This window comes from Cupressus sempervirens, chromosome 6 (genome assembly GCF_028749045.1).
Source record: "Cupressus sempervirens isolate cs-2001-9-10 chromosome 6, ASM2874904v1, whole genome shotgun sequence".
In the NCBI taxonomy this organism is placed as follows: Eukaryota; Viridiplantae; Streptophyta; class Pinopsida; order Cupressales; family Cupressaceae; genus Cupressus; species Cupressus sempervirens.
In genome coordinates this window covers 409,642,711-409,648,870 of record NC_143123.1, presented here as the reverse complement: position 1 = coordinate 409,648,870, position 6,160 = coordinate 409,642,711, and the positions used below count along the sequence as shown (strand labels likewise).

The window sequence follows — 6,160 nt, the reverse complement described above, 5'->3', positions numbered from 1 at the left end:
AATAATGATTTTAGCTTTTAGATTAGGTAGAGCACTATATTCTTCATAATTTAGGCAATTAATTCCTTATCTAGGAAAGATAATGGCCTGGCTAGATATTGGTTGGGCTAGGAAAAGCAAAATATTCTTTCAAATGGAATAAAAAAAGAAAATTGGATTCTCACAAATGTTGGTCTTTATTTAGTGAAATGCTATATTCATTTTAGATCTGCCATCTAGGAGAGATGGCTAAGTGGACTAAAGCAGTGGATTGGTAATCCATTGTACAAACTATTTTGTACTGAGGGTTCAAATCCCTCTCTCTTCATTTAGTTTGAGATTACTCCTCAAAACCTATAAGGGATTTTGACAAAATCTACTTTATAATCTTTTTTTCTATTCTTAACGCCTAGGATTTCATCCTGGATCATTTGATAGGAATCCAAAGATAAAAAGAGAAACAAAAAATATCACTACTATGTAAATGAAGAGCTTAAGAGTAAACATTATGTAATCTCCAAAATTATTCTTATTAGAAAATGGAATAGATCATCAATTTTTGTATCATATATTGGCTATTGGCATTGAATATATTGCAAATAGAATCCAAGTTATTAATGCCCAAGTTTCTTTTGGATCCCAGCTCCAATAAGATCCCCATGCTTCATTGGCCCATACTACCCCAGAAAGTATAGCTATAGTTAAAAGAGAAAATCCTAGACCAATAGTACGATAAATTAATTGATCTAATTGGTTAGTAAACACCCATTTATGATAATTTCTATGTGGAAGGTAAAAAGTCTGTTTTAATTCTTTTTTTTTCTTGGTCATGTGAATACCAATTTTCATTGAAGAAAAAAGAATTTTTCACATTAAGAAAAATCTTTTGATTTATTTGGGATACAATGACCAATAAAGATATGGATAATAGGGATCCACATAAAAGAGTTGCATAAATGAGCAATATCATACTTACATGCATCATTAACCAATGAGAATGTAAAGTAGGTACTAACATTGCAAATTCTTGCATTTCATCTGTAAGACATAAAGTAGCAAAACCATGAGTTAACATAGCACTTGGCACAGTGATTGCACCTAACCACGAAGCATACTGGCCCCATATATATTTTCACTAATTGGATTATTTTTTTTTTGCATTTCTACATGAATATCTTGCGAATATGTTTTCGAAGAATCTTCCATCATTATTTCTAACTGGAAGAGTTCCTCTATTTTTTCAAAAAAATTTATAGTGTCTTCTTCTTGTAAATAATTAAAAAAAAAAATTGATTGACCAGTATTCCACTAATTTGTAACCCAAGGTTCTAAACTGTTCTGTAATGAAATTGAAATTCTCCAAGGCAATATTATTAAACATGTAAGATATTGTAGAGAAGCTAATGCTTTATATTTGGCAACTTCCAATTTGTGAATTGTTAATGAACTCGATTGGCTCGTTAGCTCTGCCCAAAATTTGAACAAAGTACAAATTATAGAATGAGGTATGAGATCCATAGAATTTTTGCATAATTATTTGACCTTGAGAGATATTTCGATTGGATGAGGGATGGTTTGTTCTGAGTGAGAAGTAGAGTAAAAAAGAAAGGATAAATCCTTGAAAATCATTTGGATCTAGACTAATTTAATTTTGAATTCTTGACCCAAAGAATTGCTTCAATTGGCAAATAAAAGAAATGAAAGTTTAAGTCTAATAATATCAATTTTGTTTTCTTTGATACATATAGTAAATTTAATATATGTATTTATTCAAGCACATATGTAAAAAATGGTGTAAAAACTATAGTCATTTACTTCATTGTATTCTTTTGAGATGTTATATCTGTGTTTATTAAAACATTTTGTCCCTTTCTAATAGATAAAAAATAATATGGAGTGAAGTTTGTGCTAACTACCAAAAAATATTATGGTTCCATAAGTAACATTTTGTGTTGGTGGAACATAAAATGACTATATGGTCCTTCCCCCTCATTTCAAAATCCTTCAATGGATACACACAAAAAATAGGCTAATTCGACAGCTTTTTGTTCCATTTTGCGCAAGGTCAATTTTTCTTCAGTATGAGTTAAGGGGATGTCTTTTTGGCCCTTTATTTCCTTATAAATAACACAATGAGGAAATATACCTTGCTGAACTTCCATTTTGATCGCCTGAATATCCTTCATAAGAAATCAGAGGAAGATATGACGATTTCTTCTGGGAAATCCCTAGCAAAAAAGGCATACAACTCCTTCTTTTTCATCAAACTTATTATAACCACTACCCACATTGCATAAAATAGTGCACCACAAATAAGAGCTAATGAACAGACCTGCAATCCCATAAAAACACATCACAATTCCTTGTGGAACAAAAAGTATTTGCTGAGATGACAATAAGGGTATCAAGTTCCTACCAAGGTAACTTGTAATTTTAACCACAAAAAATCCTAGTGAACCCAAAAACAAGAGACAAGCTAAAAAAATATTGCTTATTTTTCTAGACCCTTTTATGAGTTCTATCCAGAGCCATTTGGATTGACGATTCATAACAAAATACGTCCTATTTAATTTAAGGGATTGAACAAATTTTGACTCCCATCCAGAAGTCACTCTCATAAATTGGCTATATACTTAATATAGAAAAGGAGTACAATCATTAATTAAATTACTACACAATTGGTATTTACTTTTTTTATAACAGAATATCTTTTTATTGTATATTCCCTCTATGTTTGTTGATAACATGATTATCAAATATTCAATACTAACTTTGTATCTATTTATTTAAACTATTTTTTCTACTCCTAAAGAATAAATTGAGGTAATTTCCTGACAAAAATATGTATAAATCATTGTTTTTTAATTGATTTCTTCCATGCTTACTATAATTAGTTATTTTGGTTTTTTATTAGTTTTGCTTATTTTCACCTCAGTCTTATTCATTGGGTTAAGTAGTATATAACTTATTTGAAATAGAAAATAACCTCAATAGGAATTGAGATTCCAAGTCAATTTGAGGTACTATGTAGATTAGTTACTAACCCTTACCTATTCTTTTTCATAATAATAAAAAATATGATTGAAGTTTTGTTATCTGAATCACTTGGTTTTAGTGTAATAATAATACGTTTATAATGCATTCTATGTTTCATTATTTATTTTCTATTTCCTCTTTTTTCTTTCTTTTGTGGAGGTCGATAATCATTAATTCCTATTACTTTAACATTGAAGAAAAGTTCAATCCAATTTTTGATATTTGTTTTATTTGATCCCGAATCGACATTTAAAATATATTTGATTTTTCTCAAATAGATTAACGTTTTTCTCTATAAGTACAAAATCTAGACATTGAACTTCATACATAAATATTTCTCCTCTTCTATCATTTAAAAATAAAAATACAAATGCCTATATCCACCTTTATTATAGTTCAATAAATAGAATTAAACTATAGTTATATATGATACTCTAGTTACATAGAAAATTATGTTTTTAAGATATTGTAACCGAACCGACTTCTATTGAAAAGAAAGAAAAAATAAAATTGATAAACATTATTAAAAATGGGAACATATTTTTTTTCTCTCAAATTATTCTTTGTCTTCTTCCTTATAAATAAAATCATCCATCATTGTAGAATCCAATTCCTCTAATTGATTCCTTAATAGCTGTAAGTAAAGAATTTTTGTTATTAGCTTTTGTATAACAAGGCTTAGTGGTTTGAATTTAAATGAGTTATTTCGATACCTCATATCATCTTGATATAACTTTAACTGGGGCAATTTATAGTCCTTAAGTAGATAGTATAATTCTACCTCTATTCAGGTTAGGTTCTATTACAATTATTAGAAATGTGCTTGGATAATATCCTATTTTGATTGGGTATGGTGCTAACTATTCCTGAAGCTAGACATTTAGTCAACCATAGGCATATCCTGGAAAATGGTTGTATAGTAGATATACCAAGTTATCATTGCAAACCCAAGATTTAATTTCTATAAAAGAGAAACAAGGATTGAGAAATATAGTGAAGAAAAATATAGAGATTTTTCAAAAGGATAAAATGAGGGTGCCCCCCCATTTAAATCAGATTAAAAAAATTTCATAGTATAGTGGATTAGTAAAAAAAAAATAGATAATAAGTGTATCGGTTTGAAAATTAATTAATTATTGGTCATAGAATACTATTCCCGTTGAGTTTAAATTATTCCTAGTTTAAAGGGAATGAAACGAAAGGATTTCTGTACATTTGTTCCTTTGTATGTTACATAACAATGTCATTGTCATTCAATTAAATATTTCTTTTTTTTCAATATTTTTTTCTCTACCTTGAAATGGAAGGAGATTATGGGAAAATGAAACCATCCTATCGGATTTAGATTAATGATAAAATAATGCAAAAAAGAATACAAATATATGGAGAGAGAGGGATTTGAACCCCTGATAAATAGAAGCCTACATAGCAGTTCCAATGCTATGCCTTGAACTCCTCAACTATGAGGCCTCGCCCCGACCCTTCGTAGCATAGTCAATACCTTATTATTTTTATGCTTATGATTCGATACATCGAGACACTATCGGATACACTGAACATATTATGTTATTTTATTTCATGTTGTCTGATGTTTTACTTCTAGATATTTAATTTCATCATTTAATGATTTATGAACATATATATATATACATACATATATATACATATATGTATATATACATACATATATATATATATACATATATATACATATACATATATATATACATATATATACATATACATATATATATACATATATATATATATAAATATATATATATATACATATATATATATATATAAATATATATATATACATATATATATATATATATATATATATATATTGATAAAGTGAATGCAAAATTAACATTTTTGGTTATGAAATTTTAATGATTGAGAATATGAATAGAATGAGAGAAACCCTAATTAATTGAAGGATGTATGTTTTAATTTATGCGATTCCTTGATATGTATATACATATGTGCATGATATTTAATTTTGTCATTTAATGATTTATGAACATATATATATATATACATATATATATACATACATATATATATACATATATATATGTATATATACATATACATATATATATGTATATATATATGTATATGTATATACATATACATATATATATGTATGTATATACACACACACACACACACACACACACACACACATATATATATATATTGATGAAGTGAATGCAAAATTAACATTTTTGGTTATGAAATTTTAATGATTGAGAATATGAATAGAATGAGAGAAACCCTAATTAATTGAAGGATGTATGTTTTAATTTATGCGATTCCTTGATACGTATATACATATGTGCATATGATTTTATGGGACTAATGAGGTGTGCAATGAGTGTGTAGGATATTTTAGCTGAGAAACCCAATGGAGGAACAAAACTGATCCCTATGTGCCATTTGTGGAAACCTTGTTGTTCATAGCTTAATTGTATTGTGAGATGTATGAATGTATCTTTCCGTGATCAGTAAATGTTAATGTTTCGTAATTGCTTTCTTATAGTGTCACTTGACAATCATGAATTTGCTTATGCATTCGAGCATGCTAGTTAAGATTATCTATATAAACTTTGGACCTAAGTCAGACTAAGTTAGTGACCTTTTTGCTAATTTGTTTCTTGATCAAGTTTAGTTACCCCTAATCCAGATTAGTGCTTAGTCTACATTTTGGAGTTGTTAGATGGTCCTAAATTTTCCTAGCATTTGTTTGGTCCCAAATCAATTCCTAAGGCCTTTAAAACATGAAATCTTTATACCCAAGGGGTATGGGTATGGGTTGGGGCCATTTTCCACCCCCTTAGCCCCCTTTGTTGACTTTTGAGGTCACTCAAAAAGTCTATTTTTGCCTTAGTGTGAAAATTGAAAGTTGTTACCATGAGTTGAATAACCTCAACTCCACTTAGTGGATAACCTTAGGTTTGGTTGAGTTAGAAACTTCTAGATTTTTAGGTGAGTGGGGGAAGTTATTGTCCTTTTTGGTGGTTGAGTTTGGATCTTATTTAGAGGTCCTTTTTGGATTAGTTTTGGTTGTTACCACATCTCTAGTTTTAGAGAGAAGTCTTGGAAGATTGAAGGCAAGGAAGGAAAAGCTCTTCTCAAC

The 6,160-nt window shown here is 28.7% G+C and overlaps 1 non-coding gene across 1 annotated transcript; it reads left to right on the top strand.

The window, feature by feature from the left end:
* Positions 1–218: 218 nt before the first annotated feature.
* On the top strand, positions 219–307 carry TRNAT-GGU (transfer RNA threonine (anticodon GGU)). The gene has a single exon. It is a non-coding gene; the product is annotated as a tRNA-Thr (tRNA).
* Positions 308–6,160: the final 5,853 nt, after the last annotated feature.